The sequence below is a fragment of the Lepidochelys kempii genome, chromosome 2, assembly GCF_965140265.1.
Source record: "Lepidochelys kempii isolate rLepKem1 chromosome 2, rLepKem1.hap2, whole genome shotgun sequence".
Classification (NCBI taxonomy): domain Eukaryota; kingdom Metazoa; phylum Chordata; order Testudines; family Cheloniidae; genus Lepidochelys; species Lepidochelys kempii.
In genome coordinates this window covers 47,497,770-47,517,317 of record NC_133257.1, presented here as the reverse complement: position 1 = coordinate 47,517,317, position 19,548 = coordinate 47,497,770, and the positions used below count along the sequence as shown (strand labels likewise).

Sequence of the window (19,548 nt, the reverse complement as noted above, 5' to 3'; positions counted from 1 at the left end):
GATGGGTTGTCACCTCCAGGGTGAAGCCTGGAAGCTGATGGACCGCTGTGCCCCCAAACCATTCAGCTGGATTGGCCTCTCCTGCTCTGCTGGTGACTCCCAGCCAGGCCCTCTGGGGACTGTTATCACCCAACATGACTTCAGGTGGCACCACACATTCAACTGAGTCACCTGAGTGCTTTACCTAAGTCAACAATAGAGGCAGTACCCAATTTCCAAGCTCCCCAGCCTTGCACCCCTACTGGAGTATAAGACCAGAATTATACCATCTTGCACAGCACAGAAGTCTGTACGGTGCAAGCTCATTAAATTAGTCAACTTCCCCCTCGACGTGGGGAAGATACGGAACAGCCTATGTTACCAGAGCCAAGATTTCCAAACACTTCACTCAAAGACACAGTGGTTAAGATAAAACATAAAACAGGTTTATTAACTACGGAAAGATAGATTTTAAGTGATAACAAACAGATCAAAGCAGGTTACCTAGGAAATTAAACAAAATCGCTATCTCACAAGGCATACTTTGTACACAACATATCATAATTATATGACAGTGGTGAATACAGGAGTGCCAGGGTGTCACAGTGGGTGGGTGACTTCCTAATGGTGGTCACAAATTTATGTATTTAACTCAATTGGTTGACATGAATCACAGCTGTTACCCCTTTTTTTCTCTTATTTGTTTTTTGTCAGAGTAAGAATGAAGTTCTTTACTAACATACCAAACAGATACAATATACACAGTAAAATGGCATTTCCAGTCTCCCCATAACTTCCCAGTAGGGTTTTTCTTCCTAATCTGGAGGAATTGCCACATAAAAGAAGATAACTTAGTCCCCATGCCATCAGCTTTTGGTGTCTCTGAGACTACCAACAGGGCAGCCAGCTAGTCCCAGCCATGTTACAGTTTTGCTGTGCCTCTTGTGGCTACTGAATTACTGAAATACTGAATTGCTGAAGGAATTGGCGGCTGTGATTGCAGAGCCACTGGCCATTATCTTTGAAAACTCGTGGCGAACCGGGGAAGTCCCGGATGACTGGAAAAAGGCTAATGTAGTACCAATCTTTAAAAAAGGGAAGAAGGAAGATCCTGGGAACTACAGGCCAGTCAGCCTCACCTCAGTCCCTGGAAAAATCATGGAGCAGGTCCTCAAAGAATCAATCCTGAAGCACTTGCATGAGAGGAAAGTGATCAGGAACAGCCAGCATGGATTCACCAAGGGAAGGTCATGCCTGACTAATCTAATCGCCTTTTATGATGAGATTACTGGTTCTGTGGATGAAGGGAAAGCAGTGGATGTATTGTTTCTTGACTTTAGCAAAGCTTTTGACACGGTCTCCCATAGTATTCTTGTCAGCAAGTTAAGGAAGTATGGGCTGGATGAATGCACTATAAGGTGGGTAGAAAGCTGGCTAGATTGTCGGGCTCAACGGGTAGTGATCAATGGCTCCATGTCTAGTTGGCAGCCGGTATCAAGTGGAGTGCCCCAAGGGTCGGTCCTGGGGCCGGTTTTGTTCAATATCTTCATAAATGATCTGGAGGATGGTGTGGATTGCACTCTCAGCAAATTTGCGGATGATACTAAACTGGGAGGAGTGGTAGATACGCTGGAGGGGAGGGATAGGATACAGAAGGACCTAGACCAATTGGAAGATTGGGCCAAAAGGAATCTGATGAGGTTCAATAAGGATAAGTGCAGGGTCCTGCACTTAGGACGGAAGAACCCAATGCACAGCTACAGACTAGGGACCGAATGGCTAGGCAGCAGTTCTGCGGAAAAGGACCTAGGGGTGACAGTGGACGAGAAGCTGGATATGAGTCAGCAGTGTGCCCTTGTTGCCAAGAAGGCCAATGGCATTTTGGGATGTATAAGTAGGGGCATAGCGAGCAGATCGAGGGACGTGATCGTTCCCCTCTATTCGACATTGGTGAGGCCTCATCTGGAGTACTGTGTCCAGTTTTGGGCCCCACACTTCAAGAAGGATGTGGATAAATTGGAGAGAGTCCAGCGAAGGGCAACAAAAATGATTAGGGGACTGGAACACATGAGTTATGAGGAGAGGCTGAGGGAGCTGGGATTGTTTAGCCTGCAGAAGAGAAGAATGAGGGGGGATTTGATAGCTGCTTTCAACTAGCTGAAAGGGGGTTCCAAAGAGGATGGCTCTAGACTGTTCTCAATGGTAGCAGATGACAGAACGAGGAGTAATGGTCTCAAGTTGCAGTGGGGGAGGTTTAGATTGGATATTAGGAAAAACTTTTTCACTAAGAGGGTGGTGAAACGCTGGAATGCGTTACCTAGGGAGGTGGTAGAATCTCCTTCCTTAGAGGTTTTTAAGGTCAGGCTTGACAAAGCCCTGGCTGGGATGATTTAACTGGGAATTGGTCCTGCTTTGAGCAGGGGGTTGGACTAGATGACCTTCTGGGGTCCCTTCCGGGGTCCCTTCCAACCCTGATATTCTATGATTCTATGATTCTAATTAGCATTAAGGTTATAAAAAGTGGTTTGGATAAATTGAGTGAACCATCAAATTACTAACGTGCTGTACTACAGTGTTGAGCATAGAATTAAAATGGGGGGGGGTCAGAAAAACTAAAATGTAAAGCAAAAATCATGTATCCCTAAGCTTTCTGGTTTTGACTGGAACTGGAAATGGATATAGACACATACCAAAGATAAACAAACCTCCACTGAAGTCTGACCCACTTTATCTCTATCAGTCTGTAATATCCACATATTTTGAACATGGAAAAACCCTTCTTGCCACTGCTGATGTCTGAGCTTCCAAAGTCAGTACCAACAAAATACTGGAAATAGTTTTTTAAAAAGCCTGTTACAAACTTTACAACCAGTTTCCAGAACAAAGAACTTCACAGCAGGATTGGATGCTTATTCATACAGAATCTATAGAACTGTTGAACTTCATCCTTTCTAGTCTAGGTTATTCTATATAGTTTCTTATTCTGTAGTCTCCAAATGCCTCCCATAGTGCACTAAGCAATGTGAGGTTTCAGAGTAGCAGCCATGTTAGTCTGTATTCACAAAAAGAAAAGGAGTACTTGTGGCACCTTAGAGACTAACAAATTTATTTGAGTATAAGCTTTTGTGAGCTAATGAAGCGAGCTGTAGCTCACAAAAGCTTATGCTCAAATAAATTTGTTAGTCTCTAAGGTGCCACAAGTACTCCTTTTCTTTAAGCAGTGTGAGTAACAGCTGTCATGTGTTTGTTCTCTTTTCCCTAGGGGAAGAAGTGTGTGCAGTGAAATGTTTTTTTTTTATGTTTTTTAAACTTATAGCAACATGTCTGTAAGTTAGAGAAGACTAGGTCAAAGAACTTGTACTTGGAGCAGAAGGTGGTGAGGTTTGTAATGGTCCTTAGTTCATTTGGGAGTTCATTCCTCGGTCTTGAGCTGGCCTCTGAGAAAGGTCTGTCTCTCTCACAGATGAGCTTTACTCTTATTGTAGAGATCTTTGTTGTGCCATAGGAGCAAAGTTGTTGACCAGAATCTTCACCCCAGAGCTTCAGTTGTTCTCTTGGAACCCAGTCCATTGAACACCTTGAGGACAAGGACCAAGACTTTGAATGTGATTTGAAGCCAGTGTAGGGAGGGAAGGGTAGATTTTGACGTGTTTCCGGTAGCCAGTGTCACTAGAGAGATGCACTGCCGTATTCTGTACTAGCAGGAACTTCTGAAGTTCTGGAGGCTTCATGCCCAGGTATGTTGCATTTCTGTAGTACCCCTGAAAAGTGATGAAAGCATGAATAACTGTGGCTAGGTCACCATCCACCAGAATGGAACAGAGTCTCCCAGTTAACCCAAGATGATAGAAAATGTTGTTAATGGATAATGGCCCAGAGAGTACACTTATAAAGTTTGTGGATGATACCAAGCTGGGAGTGGCTGCAAATGCTTTGGAAGACAGAATTAGAATTCAAAATGATCTGGAGAAATCAACTGAAATAAATAGGATGAAATTCAATAACGACAAATGCAAAGTACTGTACATACACATACAAAATGGGAAATGACTACCTAGTAAGGAATACTGCGAAAAATAATCTGGGGATTATAATGGTTCACAAACTAAATGTGAGTCAACGATGTAATATTGTTGCCAAAAACAACAAAACAAAACATGATTCTGGGATGTATTAGCAGGAGTGTTTTAAGCAAGACATAAGAAGTAACTCTTCCACTCTACTCAGCACTGATCAGGCCTCAGCTGGAGTACTGTGTCCAGTTCTGGGCACTTCGGGAAAGATGTAAACAAACTGGAGAACATCCAGGAGAGAGGAGCAAAAGTGATAAAAGGTCTAGAAAACATGGCCTATGAGGAGACATTGGAAAAAACTGGGTTTGTTTAGTCTGGAGAAGAGAAGGCTGAGGTGGGACAGAAGTTTTCAACTTCATAAAAAATGTTATAAAGAGGAGGGTGACAAATTGTTCTGTTTATCCACTGAGAAGAGGACAAGTAGTAATGGGCTTAAATCTCAGCAAGGGAGATTTAGGTTAGACATTAGACAAAACGTCCTAACTGTCAGGGTAGTTAAGCACTAGAACAAATTACGTAGAGAGGCTATGGAATCTCCATTACTGGAGGGTTTTAAGAACAGGTTAGACAAACACCCATGGGGGTAGTCTAGCTAATACTTAATCCTGCCTCTGTACTGGGGATTGGACTACATCTAGATAACCTATTGAAGTCCCTTCCAGTCCTACATTTCTATGGTTCTGTGCTGCTATGTGAGACATCTGGGAGTACTCCTAAGCTACAGACTGAATTGACCAGTTGTGGGTATGAGCCTTCAACCAAAGGCAGTGACACTATGGCTGCAAATTCTTCAAATTCTTTCCTGTGTATCAGTATCACCATCATTTTGCTCAGGTTCAGCTTCAGCCAATTGTTCTTCATCCATGTGTTGGTCTTGTATAAGCAGTGGACCATCTTGGTAGTAGTGATGTGGTCACATATGGTAAAGGATGAGTAGAGCTGTGTGTTACCTGTATATTGCTGTCACTTGAGTTGATTTTGTCTGACTATTTCACCTAATGATTGCATGCAGATATTTTTGAAATGACTGGAGAGAGAATTTATCTTTGTGGGATGCCACAACTGAGGGATCTAGTGGTGGAGGTACAGTTTCCCATCACTATTTGGTGGGTACATCCCATCAGGAAGGACTCAACCCATTTTAGTGCACTCTCTTGCTCTGTCTTGCTCAGGTTCATCACTAATGGCTATCTAAACCAAGTGGGTCCAAATGGGAGGGAAAATAAAGATTGAAACTATAATCATCCACTAATACATGTTCTAATGTTTAACCTCATACAAACTTGCAATAAAACCTGAAGTTAAACATGTATCTTTGAAATCCTGGTCCCACTGAAGTCAATGAAAGTTTTTCAGTTGATTTGCTTAGAGCCAGGATTTTATCCCTGGAGTTGAACACCTCATCATCTTTACTTGCACCAAGAAGTACCTTATTCAACAAGTAGTCCCTCTGATTTCAAGTGCGGGATTGCGGTATAAGTTGTTGTTATCATTTGCAAGTGTATCAGAATCTGGAACTGTGTTCCTGGGGCTCTTCCTTCAGACTGAATCACTTTTTTTTTAACATTACAAATGATTTTTTTCTCTAAAAGATTCATCTTGTAACTTTCTCAAAACATTTAATCAAAATTCACACATATGTAGATCCTTTAAAAGGATAGTCTTACCTTTTTAAAATAAACTATTCATTTACCCCAGGAGTATAATTTCACTATAGTCTCTCTAATGCTACCACTAAATTAGCTGAGATCCATTTACACAACTGCCTCTGGCAGCAATGTGTCCTCGTAGACAATGCAGAGACTCTAGAGTACAGATCTGCATAGTTCCACTGATTTCAATGGTGCTGTGACAATTTCAACTGGCTAAGAATCTGCTTTGAGCAGAGGCTTTTGTGAGGTTGGTTGTGACAGCTTCAATAGGTAAAAAGAAAAGGAGTACTTGTGGCACCTTAGAGACTAACCAATTTATTTGAGCATAAGCTTTCATGAGCTATAGCTCACTTCATCGGATGCATACTGTGGAAAACACAGAAGATATTTTTATACACACAGACCATGAAAAAAATGGGTGTTTATCACTACAAAAGGTTTTCTCTCCCCCAACCCCACTCTCCTGCTGGTACTAGCTTATCTAAAGTGATCACTCTCCTTACAATGTCTACGATAATCAAGGTTGGCCATTTCCAGCACAAATCCAGGGTTTAACAAGAAAGTCTGAGGAACAGTGGGGGGAGAGGGGGGAAGGAATAAACAAGGGGAAATAGGTTACTTTTTATAATAAATCAACCATTCCCAGTCTCTATTCAAGCCTAAGTTAATTGTATCCAATTTGCAAATTAATTCCAATTCAGCAGTCTCTCGCTGGAGTCTGGATTTGAACTTTTTTTGTTGAAGGATAGTCACTTTGAGATCAGAAATCGAGTGACCAGAGAGACTGAAGTGTTCTCCGACTGGTTTATGAATGTTATAATTCTTGACATCTGATTTGTGTCCATTTATTCTTTTACATAGAGACTGCCCAGTTTGACCAATGTACATGGCAGAGGGGCATTGCTGGCAGATGATGGCATATATCACATTGGTGGATGTGCAGATGAACGAGTCTCTGATAGTGTGGCTGATGTTATTAGGCCCTGTGATGGTGTCCCCTGAATAGATATGTGGGCACAGTTGGCAACGGGCTTTGTTGCAAGGATAGGTTCGTGGGTTAGTGGTTCTGTTGTGTGGTATGTGGTTGCTGGTGAGTATTTGCTTCAGGTTGGGGGGCTGTCTGTAGGCAAGGGCTGGCCTGTCTCCCAAGATTTGTGAGAGTGTTGGGTCATCCTTCAGGATAGGTTGTAGATCCTTGATAATGCGTTGGAGGGGTTTTAGTTGGGGGCTGAAGGTGATGACTAGTGGCTTTCTGTTATTTTCTTTGTTAGGCCTGTCCTGTAGTAGGTGACTTCTGGGAACTCTTCTGGCTCTATCAATCTGTTTCTTCACTTCCACAGGTGGGTACTGTAGTTGTAAGAATGCTTGATGGAGATCTTGTAGGTGTTTGTCTCTGTCTGAGGGGTTGGAGCAAATGCGATTGTATCGCAGAGCTTGGCTATAGACAATGGATCGTGTGGTGTGGTCACGGTGAAAGCTGGAGGCATGTAGGTAAGAATAGCGGTCAGTAGGTTTCCAGTATAGGGTGGTGTTTATGTGACCATCGTTTATTAGCACCGTAGTGTCCAGGAAGTGGATCTCTTGTGTGGACTGGACCAGGCTGAGGTTGATGGTGGGATGGGAATTGTTGAAATCATGGTGGAATTCCTCAAGGGCTTCTTTTCCATGGGTCCAGATGATGAAGATGTCATCAATATAGCACAAGTAGAGTAGGGGCGTTAGGGGACGAGAGCTGAGGAAGCGTTGTTCTAAGTCATCCATAAAAATGTTGGCATACCGTGGGCCCATGCGGGTCCCCATAGCAGTGCCGCTGATTTGAAGGTATACATTGTCCCCAAATGTAAAATAGTTATGGGTAAGGACAAAGTCACAAAGTTCAGCCACCAGGTTAGCCGTGACATTATCGGAGATAGTGTTCTTGACTGCTTGTAGTCCATCTTTGTGTGGAATGTTGGTGTAGAGGGCTTCTACATCCATAGTGGCCAGGATGGTGTTATTAGGAAGATCACCGATGGATTGTAGTTTCGTCAGGAAGTCAGTGGTGTCTCGAAGGTAGCTGGGAGTGCTGGTAGCGTAGGGCCTGAGGAGGGAGTCTACATAGCCAGACAATCCTGCTGTCAGGGTGCCAATGCCTGAGATGATGGGGCGCCCAGGATTTCCAGGTTTATGGATCTTGGGCAGTAGATTGAATATCCCAGGTCGGGGTTCCAGGGGTATGTCTGTGCGGATTTGATCTTGTGCTTTTTTCAGGGAGTTTCTTGAGCAAATGCTATAGTTTCTTTTGGTAACTCTCAGTGGGATCAGAGGGTAATGGCTTGTAGAAAGTGGTGTTGGAGAGCTGCCAAGCAGCCTCTTGTTCATATTCCGATCTATTCATGAGGACAACAGTACCTCCTTTGTCAGCCTTTTTGATTATGATATTAGAGTTGTTTCTGAGGCTGTGGATGGCATTGTGTTCTGCACGGCTGACCCATTTTTTTCATGGTCTGTGTGTATAAAAACATCTTCTGTATTTTCCACAGTATGCATCCGATGAAGTGAGCTGTAGCTCATGAAAGCTTATGCTCAAATAAATTGGTTAGTCTCTAAGGTGCCACAAGTCCTCCTTTTCTTTTTGCGAATACAGACTAACATGGCTGTTACTCTGAAACCTTCAATATGTAGTTTGAATTGTGTGGGTTTGTCTCTTCTCTCCTTCATTGGCATATTAAAATTCTTAAAATCCTCATGTATTCCTTAATCATTTCCTTTCCTGATGATTGCAATTTCCTCTTTTATGGTCTCTTAATTTCCTGCTGCCTAAACTTCAAGGGAATCACCAGAATTCTGCAGCTGGGTTACTTTCTTTTCCTGAAAACAAAACTATATCAGCTTAAACTTATTTCATCTAAACTGTTAGGATATAGATATTCAGGCCTGTCTGCAAAGGCCTATACTCTAAGAATTCAGGTGTATTTTTATCACTTGGCTAGTTATAGAGGTATAAAAGAAAGAATCAAAACCACTGTCTGCCAGTGTAAGGGCCTTCTCTTACTGTGACAGTCTGAGGCCCTGTTCTTAGGCTAAGGCCTTTGGCTAAGCAACAGAGGCAGCCATAAACTGGGAAGTGAATGGTCACATCCTCACATTCCAAACTAGTCACATTGAAATAAGGTGCTATTGGGCTGTTAGGAATACAGTCCTGCCCTGATAGTGCCTATTGCCTCCAGAGAAAGGGAAGTGCCTAGAAAATGTAAAAGGAAACTTAGTTTGATAGCATCCTGTCTGGCAAGAACTCACTTATCAATAGCTGGGATGTGGAATCCTCACTTCTGTATTGTTTTGTCATTATAGTTCCCACTTTGCTGTTGTTTGTCTGTATAATCTCTGTCTGGTTCTGTGATTGTTTCTGTCTGCTGTATAATTAATTTTGCTGGGTGTAAACTAATTAAGGTGGTGGGATATAATTGGGTACATAATCATGTTACAATATGTTAGGATTGGTTAGTTAAATTTCAGGAACATGATTGGTTAAGGTATAGCAAAGCAGAACTCAAGTTTTACTATATAGTCTGCAGTCAATCAGGAAGTAGGGGAATGGGGGTAAGAAAATTAGAATCATGTTTTGCTAAAGGGGGAAATGGGAACAGGGAATGGGGGTAAGGAAATTGGAATCATGTTTTGCTAAGGGCAGGAATGGGAACAGGGACACAGGTGTAAGGCTCTGTGGTGTCAGAGCTGGGAAGGAGGATACTAAGGAAGGAAACTGGAATCATGCTTGCTGGAAGTTCACCCCAATAAACATCGAATTGTTTGCACCTTTGGACTTCGGGTATTGTTGCTCTCTGTTCATGCGAGAAGGACCAGGGAAGTAAGTGGGTGAAGGAATAAGCCTCCTAACATAAACCACTTCAAGGATGCCCTTTTTCTTTACTTCTGTCCTCATTTCTGCTCTCTCCACTCCTTTCAACCTTGACTTCCTGTTCTCTATTCTATTAGAATTCCCACTCCTCCCTCCCTCCCTCTCTCTCTCAACCATTGAGTCATTTCTTCCCTTTAAATACCATCTTTATGCCATCAATTTCTCTTCAGTTTATAACTGGCTCTAGATAGAGCATTGTTACACTGCATTTCAGTGTTGCTATATACAGATAAATGGTACTGTAGAAACATAATTTAATAGGATGCAAATTGATACCTTTTTCAGATTTCAGTGGAAATGGGTCTTAAACCAATGAGATGTTGGTATTTTCAAAAGTTCTTAAAATAATTAGGAAACATGAATATCTGAATATATTCACATTCACTTAATGGTAATATGTTCAATTAATGATTTTCATCTTACTTTGATTATTTAATTCACTCTGAACTACAGGAGCTTGCAAATTTTAAATAATGGACTTCAAACATACAGCAAATGACTTGAAAAGATTTTTAGGGTATTTTAGCATTTTGTGAAACATTTAAAGCATAGCTGTCTATCAGCAGTTTAAAAGGCCTTGGAAGGTCAAGTGTAATGGCTTTTACTTTATAAAAGGTCATATTTAATATGTAAAGTAAGTTTGCGGTTTCAAACATGCCCTATTTTTCAGGGATCACAGTTGAAAATATTATTCAAAACAAAACTCAGTTTTCAGTCACTAATTACTGCCCATTATCAAAAGACTGATTGACCCTTCTACTTCTCTAAATACAGTGCTGAGCTTATTGGATTTAAAACTTTCACAAATTGTAGCTTTTATGGGGAGCATATGTGCAAGTCAAATGTAAGGGGAGAGTTTCAAAGACACAAAGGGAAAATAGGCTTCCAACTCCCTTTGTAAGACAATGGAAGCTGAGCCCCAATTCCCATTTGTGCCTTTGATAAACTCCACCAGTAGGATTTCACACAACTACATTGTGGGCACAAGTTAACTCATTAGGTGTGCAAATGGATAGCTACATGCACAAATTTCTCTGTGCATCCACTGCAAACAGATTTTCATATGCACATATACTTGCATTTTTTTTGCATATCTTAGTCTTTACCCTATGATATTTTGTCCTTTAATTCTCAATAATTCTTTGCGATGGCCTATTTCTTAAAAATATGGCTGGACCAACAAAGGATGCATGTGTGAGACCAAATAGATAGCTGACTGTACAAAACATAGTTATCAACTTGCTCTCATGAGGATATGTTTATGTAGGCAGTATCAGTGCCTCACTTATGACCTAAGTCATATTGTACTCAGTTTCTGCAAGGGAAATCTGGTGTCAACTCAATACTGTACCTCCACCAACATTAAATGCACATGTTTCAACAGTGATGTTTAAGGCTATATGCAAATTAGCCAATTACCTAATGTAACACTTGGAGCTACACAAAACATGTCAACTATGAATCAGCCATTGTGCCACCCGTAGTACCTACTATTGTGTTAGTTGTTAGAAGAAACTTTCACCTACTTCTACATCAGTGCATGAGCAAAATAAGAATTAAAGTGAAATAGCGATGAGAGGAGAAAGCAAACTCTTTGTGTTGGATGAAATCAAACAGGGCAGAGATTGAGTTACTTAGCAATTAAAACAATAATTATTTCGTCTACAGATGGTGAACTACAGGAAGTAATGTTCCTTTCCGTTTCTCCACAGGACTCACTGCTGAGCAACAAGAAAACAAAGATAGTAGAATATTATATAAAATGTGACTTTAGTCTACACAAAGGCATGCCACAACACCTAACAGACATGTTGAGTATAATTATACCTGCTAGTTCTCTGTAGGATCTGGTCAGGAATGGCCATGAACATAACTGTCTTTTGAGCTTGCAATGTCAAATCACACTGAACTATACTAAAATATGAGTTCAGAAGAAAATATAAATATATGATAAAACTATAACATGGACTGGTTCTGAATTTCTGTTAAACAGAAAGGAGTAGGTCAGCACATTTTGTAGTAATAAACTACATTATCAAAGAAGAGTTGGCTCTTTGAAAAAGAAAAGTAATTTCCCTAAATTCTTTCAAAGCATGCATTCCAGTTTCAGTTTTCCCTTCTGTGGATTTTACCTACAATTTAGTTTCAAAACCTTTGTAGTCACCATCTTTACCTATATAGTTTTTTCAGGTTATATGTTGTGATAAATGAAGGGGGTGAGGGTAGCTCCCTTTTATGGACACCCAGCCAGCCACTTAGCTATAATATCCATGTTAGTAGTTGTTCTCTACTTGCTTTCCCTGTAAAGGGTTAAAAAGTACATAGGTAAAAGGAAAGGAGTGGGCACCTGACCAAAAGAGCCCATGGGAAGGCTAGAACTTTTTAAAATTGGAAAAAAAACTTCCCCTTTGTCTGTGTTGTTCTCCCAGAGTGCAGAGACAGGGCTGGAACTGTACTGTAAGAGCTTGGGCCAGGTATGAAAAATCATCATCAATCATCATACATTATACACCTAAATTTCATTTAAAACCCCAGATATGTAAGTAGATCAGGAAATGTCTAGGTAGACGCAATTAGGTTTATCTCTTTTTATTTCTTTCTGGCTTGGGGACTCCTCTGTGCTAACCCCAGGTGCTTTTGTTTTGCTTGTAACCTTTAAGCTGGACCTCAAGAGAGCTATTTTGATGCTTAAACCTTGTAATTGGCTTAAGTTCCAGATGTATTTTCTTTCTTTTTTTTTAAATAAAATTTACCTTTTTTAAAAACAGGATTGGATTTTTGTGTCCTAAGAGGTTTGTGCATATGTCGTTTCATTAGCTGGTGGCAACAGCTGATTTCCTTTGTTTTCTTTCTCAGCTCTTCCCTGGAGGGTGGGTGAAAGGGCTTGAGGGTACCCCACAGGAAGGAATTCCCAAGTGTGCCTTCCTAGGTTCTCAAAGGGGTTTTTGCACTTGGGCGGTGGCAGCATCTACCCATCCAAGGTCAGGGAAAAGCTGTAATCTTAGGAGTTTTATACAAGCCTGGAGTGGCCAGTATTAATTTTTAGAATCCTTGTGGGCCCCCACCTTCTGCACTCAAAGTGCTAGAGTGGGGAATCAGCCTTGACATGTGTATTAGGTTTTCATAAACTGCAAAATATGTACCTTCAGCCTGAATGACTTCTATTTTAGATTACATACTTCTAGCTTGTTTCTTTTTTTCTGTAATCTCCATAAGACAGAGAGAGCACAGAGTTTGTGACTGACTTTCTAATAGCATCCATCCTGAACTGAACACCTGTTCCAAAAGGCAGGCAGGAGTACTCATTAAATTTAAAGGTGAAGAAAACAATCGGTATACAAAATCAAAACCTTTCATTAAATTTACATAGATATTTACATCACAATGTAAGAAAATTAATACTTACATATACTTTACAAATACCCAGTAAGATGTAGCAGAAGATAGAAAGAATCCAAAATGTTGTGGTACATTTTTCAACTGAGTAGTCAAGGGGCATCTGAAATCTCTCCAGCGGGACAGGTCTGTCACAGTGAGCAGGAAGAGACATTTATTACTAATTATTACCGATTATTATTACCAATCCTTTATTAATCTTCTAAGAATTTAATCTTCTAACCCTTAAGGATGCCAAAATAATTTCTGAATGCAAATTGATGCTGTACTGACTTCCTGAGTCATGTGAACTGTGTATATTGACAGGCTACAAACACATTAAATGTGTGTATGTGCGTGCTTAAGGGACAGGGGGCTGCAGGTAGCACTAAAGTCCATAAGCCTTGTAATATTTTCCATTCTCCAAACCCCTGCCTTGGTCTTCTTGTACAAAATCAGCTTACATAAAGTTCTTGCAAGGGACTAGCATTTCATCCTTTAATAATTCTGTGCAATGTTTTTAGAGAGAATTATCTGTGTCTTCAGTCACTGTGTATTTTATATAATTAAGTGCAAGACGTAATGCTGCATTTGTTTGATTCCCCTCCAAAATTTGGTATTTTACACTTTAACAGTAGTGAGTGAATCAGTTTAGCTTATCTTTGATATCAGGCATTTCTTTTCCATTCTGGATATATTATAAAACATTACACACCTAAATTTCATTTAAGCATAATGAGCAAGCTTATAGCTTATAGCTTGTAGCTTATAGTCTTTGCTGGATGATATTTGTTCATCTGAGTAGCTGAAATGAAATAAAAAGTTAAAACCCTATAAACACTTTTGTTGCAGTTACACAGTGGTTGCCCCTAATATTCTTTTTAATGTTAACATGTATTGAGTTACAGTAATTAAATATACTGTGGTATTTCCTCTATTTCTAAGAGGAAATAGAGCAAGAAAGGCAAATTCAGTATGCCACTGTATGTTAATCTTTATATTTTTCAAAGCTTTTTAGTGACAGTGCCTTTATTTGGGAACAGGCCTGGATCCACAAAATGACTTAGGTGTTGTGGTAAATTTTTAGGCACCATGTAGAGATCACTGGAATCCACTGAGTTAGGCACCTACACTCCCTATATGATGCATGGGGGAGTAGGAAGTGCCTGAGAATATGATCCACAAATACAGCATGCTAGGCAGCTCCTGGCCTAGGGTAGCCAGTGGGAGATGCTGACAAGAGAGGTGTGCCCTAAGCCCCACCCCTCTCATGGAGTTTGGCATCTTAGTCTGCTTGCAATCCACAGCCAGAAACCTCTTTCCTGGAGTCAGGTGGCTTAGATACCTCAGCCATTTCTTGAGAGAACCCCTCAGGTGCCTGCCTAACTCCACACAAAATGGCTGGCAGGAGGAGGAGGAGAAGCAGCAGCACCCATTCTCATGCTTTCTCTCTGCCCCAATTAATATTTAATATTTATTTATTGAACACAAAATAGAATAGCAAGATAGTGAATGTTACATAATAATGTCCTATAGTATGACCTATCAGAATGCCCTATAGGCTTCTCACCTGAGGGGTAGGGAACCTCTGTTCAAATCCCTTCTCATGAGAAGGGAATTGAAACATTGTCTCCCACAAGTGCTCAGTGCATCTCTACCAAATCAGGCCCTACAAGCAATATGGGGACGAGGGGGGAATTCCTATCTTCACCTGGTTTGGGGATGCCGTGGGTCTGAGGCATGAACTAGGCAGTGGATGTCTGCCTGAGGCAGCAGCACATGTGCCCAGAGGCAGAAACTTTAGTGCCTAGAGCAATTTAACAGTGAGAATTTTAAGGGTTTGTAGGTGTGGAGTGAGTTTAGGCATCTGTGTGGTTAGGCAGCAGCTGAGCAGCGTGTGTGTGGCTCAGAGTGGCACCTAAACCCCTTTGTAGATCTGAGCCATAGTACCTAGAGCTGGGTTGTTTGTTTGTTTTTTTTAATAGCACTAAATTTACCCCAAAATATGTCAAAGCATTTCACAGTTTCTGTTGAAAACCTTTTCTGAGACACTTGTAGAGCTAAATGGAAAATTTGTAAGATTTGCCATACAAATCTGTTGTCCTACTTGTGGTCATAGCCAATAGCAATACTTCAAAGAAAAGTAAAACAAATAAATGTACCTGTCCACTTATATTAATTTATTTTGGGGGTGGTGTGGTGGGGGCAGATCCCCACCACAGCCAGGAAGGTATTAAAAAGCTCTTCTGGGCCAAGTCCACCTCAGACTGGTGCCCCTGAGAGACTTGTCAAGCTTGAAGATGGGCAAGTCCTTAAAAGGGAGGACCCTGGCTCTGTCCAGGCGGGTACTCTGAAGGAACAGGACTGCAACTTATAGCTCCCCAGCCCCTGGAAGCAGGGGTTACTGATCAAGGAAACAGCCTGAGAGCCTTGCCCCGCCCCCATTCAGAGCCTTCTCAGAAAGGAGAGGAGCCACTTCCTTTCAGTTTTATTTTGTCTCTTTAGCTTCCCAAAGAATCAGGACTTAACTTTTGTGGACTGTGGAAGCATTCTGACCTTTTGAGTGGACTACTTTAATATCCACCCACCACTAGTAAGGGATCAGATAGAGGCACTGTGCCCTGGACACACAGACAGAGTGGGTGCTGCTTCTCTCCCCGAGGGGGTGCTAGAGAGGTATAGACTATTACAAGTGGGAAAGCTCCTTCTTTTGTCTGGCGATAATGTAGTGTATGACTGAAGCATGAGATTGGTTTACCCTTATTTTAGAATGCTTATCTGTAAATATTATTTAGTATAAAATTAACAAAACATATTTAAATTCAACTATATCATTTGACTGTGGCAGTGAATTCTATGGGCTGACTAGATGTTTTATGAGTATATACTTCTTTTCATCTCCCTTTGTTGTAAATTTGCCAGCCATTAATTTCATTGAGTGAGGTGCTGTCCTTTCAAGATAGGACAGTATAAAAAGGAGGGATTGAACAGTTTCCATTATAATCTTATACACCTCAATCAAGTGTCTTCAAACTCTTCCTGATAGCGCTACCTTATCAGTTAATGATATGCTGTAGGAAGTCATTCCTCACTGTAAATGGGTTGGATAAAATGGTCTAATAGGGCTTTTCAATCATTAACTTCCTTGCTATCCAGCCCTACCAAATAACCACATTAGCTTGATATTTCTATAAAAATGATTGAGGTGAAATAACTAACAGTGCTGATTCATCAATTTCTTTCTTAGTCTTCAGAGTAACAGCCGTGTTAGTCTGTATTCGCAAAAAGAAAAGCAGTACTTGTGGCACCTTAGAGACTAACCAATTTATTTGAGCATAAGGTTTCGTGAGCTACAACTCACGTCATCGGATGCATACTGTGGAAAGTGTAGAAGATCTTTTTATACACACAAAGCATGAAAAAATACCTCCCCCCCACCCCACTCTCCTGCTGGTAATAGCTTATCTAAAGTGATCACTCTCCTTACAATGTGTATGATAATCAAGTTGGGCCATTTCCAGCACAAATCCAGGTCCCCCCCCCCCCCCCGACAAACCCACTCTCCTGTTGGTAATAGCACTATTAAGGATCTACAACCTATCCTGAAGGATGACCCAACACTCTCACAAATCTTGGGAGACAGGCAATCCTTGCCTACAGACAGCCCCCCAACCTGAAGCAAATACTCACCAGCAACCACATACCACACAACAAAACCACTAACCCAGGAACCTATCCTTGCAACAAAGCCCATTGCCAACTGTGCCCACATATCTATTCAGGGGACACCATCACAGGGCCTAATAACATCGGCCACACTATCAGAGACTCGTTCACCTGCACATCCACCAATGTGAATATGCCATCATATGCCAGCAATGCCCCTCTCCCATGTACATTGGTCAAACTGGACAGTCTCTACGTAAAAGAATAAATGGACACAAATCAGACGTCAAGAATTATAACATTCATAAACCAGTCGGAGAACACTTCAATCTCTCTGGTCATGCGATTACAGACATGAAAGTTGCGATATTACAACAAAAAAAGTTCAAATCCAGACTCCAGCGAGAGACTGCTGAATTGGAATTCATTTGCAAATTGGATACAATTAACTTAGGCTTGAATAGAGACTGGGAGTGGCTAAGTCATTGTGCAAGGTAACCTATTTCCCCTTGTTTTTTCCTCTCCCCTCCCCCCCAGACGTTCTTGTTAAATCTGGGATTTGTGCTGGAAATGGCCCACCTTGATTATCATACACATTGTAAGGAGAGTGGTCACTTTAGATAAGCTATTACCAGCAGGAGAGTGGGGTGCGGGGAGGTATTTTTTCATGCTTTGTGTGTATAAAAAGATCTTCTACACTTTCCACAGTATGCATCCGATGAAGTGAGCTGTAGCTCACGAAAGCTTATGCTGAAATAAATTGGTTAGTCTCTAAGGTGCCACAAGTACTCCTTTTCTTCTTAGTCTTTACAGTTAATGTCAGGTGGAGATGAATATGCAAGGTTCACGTAGCTTGGAGATGTTGTTTTAGGCTACAGTGATGCAGTCTCAGAAAGAGAACAGTAGTGGCCTCATTACATTTGAGACCTTCCATGGCAAGTTTGGAGCTGGCAAGATTTCATCCTAAATACATAATTAAAATTACATACTCACCGAATCCTGCACCAATAATCTTTAGAACAGTTGTTCTCATATAAGGCCAAAAATTCCCTTTGTTTCTTCAATGGTCATCTGTCACCCATATTTTATACATTTAGCTAATAGATACATTTGAAATGCTGCTAATAATGATGCTAAATTTAACATTTTTATGTTTGTGGTTTAATTTAAGTACTGGACTATTATTACATTGCACACTTGAACCCACAAATTTGCCTTTTTTCTCAAATTTTAAAAGGTTCCTCAGAACAAATCACGTTTTGATTTTTAGCCAGTTACCTTTTATTAGCTATAAAGTATTTATTTGGGTTTGGGGGTTCATTACTATAGTTTTGCACTGAAATAAGTAGAGACAGAATGGGATGTATAATATAAGCACAAAAATCACTCTTACTTCATGTAAGTAGATGAAATATACCATGCACTATTGTGTTTCTTCATCCAGTGAACAGTGACACCTTAAAAACAAATCTGAGCACTACTCTGGTGTTCTCTCATTTAAAAAGCAAATGTAACTGTATTTTGATAATGAGAGATGAGAATTCTGAATGCAAGTATCTAGCATTATGTATTTTTGCATTTATTTACTACTTTTATTTTATTAAAATAAACGATGCTTGACGTCATAAGGCTTTCTCTTAAGACACTCAGCTGAATGCTAGAACATTAATCTTATAAATGTAGCTTAGCCTTTAAAGTTTCTTAAAATATATATTCAGGAAATAGATAATACATTGTTCATTTTAATTTCAATAAGAGGATGCCTGATTCTTTACTGCCTTCCATCTTGTGTGGTTGATTATACGCAGTTTACATGAGTGTATATTGGATATAAAACAGTATAAGTCACATATGATAATGTTTTACACCACAAAGCCAAAAAGGATCATTGTGATAATCTAGTTTCCTTCCAGCCTTTTGGAGCTTCCCCAGTGTTCCAAGACTTAGTGAAAAGCAACGTTAATGGTTGTGAGCTGCTTAGTCAGCTCTTTTAAAACTCTTGAACGCAAGTTATCCAGGCTTGCTGATTTTAAAATGTCTAACATCAATTGCTGTCCCACCAAGACAGCAAAGAATGAGGCTCAGTGTGTTTAAAGATTTACTGGACTAGAAAGTCATGAGCCCTGCTCCAAACTGCTTACAATCTATATCCAGAAAAGGTAAGCGTTCAGCCCCATATCTTGTATCAGATAATGGCATATGCTCAAGTAGCTAAAGTATTGCAGATGATGTTAGTGACATATCTGAGGTGTTGAGGTGTTTCTACTGTTCCTAGCTGACTGTCCTGTCTTTTTGATAGCAATAGATGTTAAGGAGCAGAGGTTGGGAATTTGGCACATGAAGGGAAAAATGCATGGAAGAAACTGGAGCAGCTAAACATTATTTGTATTGCAAATGTCATTCTAGAATTACTTTCAAGTTATGTTTCTCTACTTTCTAATGTGTATTTAGTATGATGGAACAGATGAGCTGTTAGATACTCTGTACTTTCCTGTGTACAGATGTCTTAACTTTCTAAGACCATAAAGTAAGAGGAGCAGCACAGGAACAGAAAAGAGCACCTGCCAAATAACAAAAGATGAAATTTGAGTCTGGCATTATTTTTTCATTGTTGAAGTTCATTAAAGCTCAGGACATCAATTTGCTCTCTGGAACAGGAAGGCGTGCCTGCCCTTTAATGAGCTTTAACACAATCTCAGCTCCATTGAAGTGGGAAAAAACCAAACTTTTGGACAGCAGAGCAGTCCCAGTGGTGTATCTGTGATGGAAATGGAAGGAAATAATGGCTGGGACAAGGTTGAGGAGAAAGCTCTCCTAAACCAAGGACTGTACCCTTACTCTCAAGATCTGTTTTCCCAACCCACCACCATTATGGGTGGAGAAGAGGACTTGAGAGATGAGG

General features: G+C 40.6%; 1 long non-coding RNA gene across 3 annotated transcripts in view; it reads right to left on the bottom strand.

Annotated features, from left to right (window-relative positions):
- LOC140905874 (uncharacterized) overlaps nt 1-19,548 on the bottom strand; it is a 116,042-nt gene that overhangs the window by 89,276 nt on the left and 7,218 nt on the right. The window contains exons 2-3 of one of the 3 annotated variants that reach the window (XR_012156970.1): nt 13,012-13,129; nt 3,168-3,740 (exon numbers count right to left, since the gene is read on the bottom strand). This is a non-coding gene — a long non-coding RNA (uncharacterized lncRNA). Of the gene's footprint in view, nt 1-3,167; nt 3,741-8,340; nt 8,555-13,011; nt 13,130-19,548 lie in introns of those variants that run through there. The other 2 variants (XR_012156971.1, XR_012156969.1) reach the window with 2 other exon arrangements.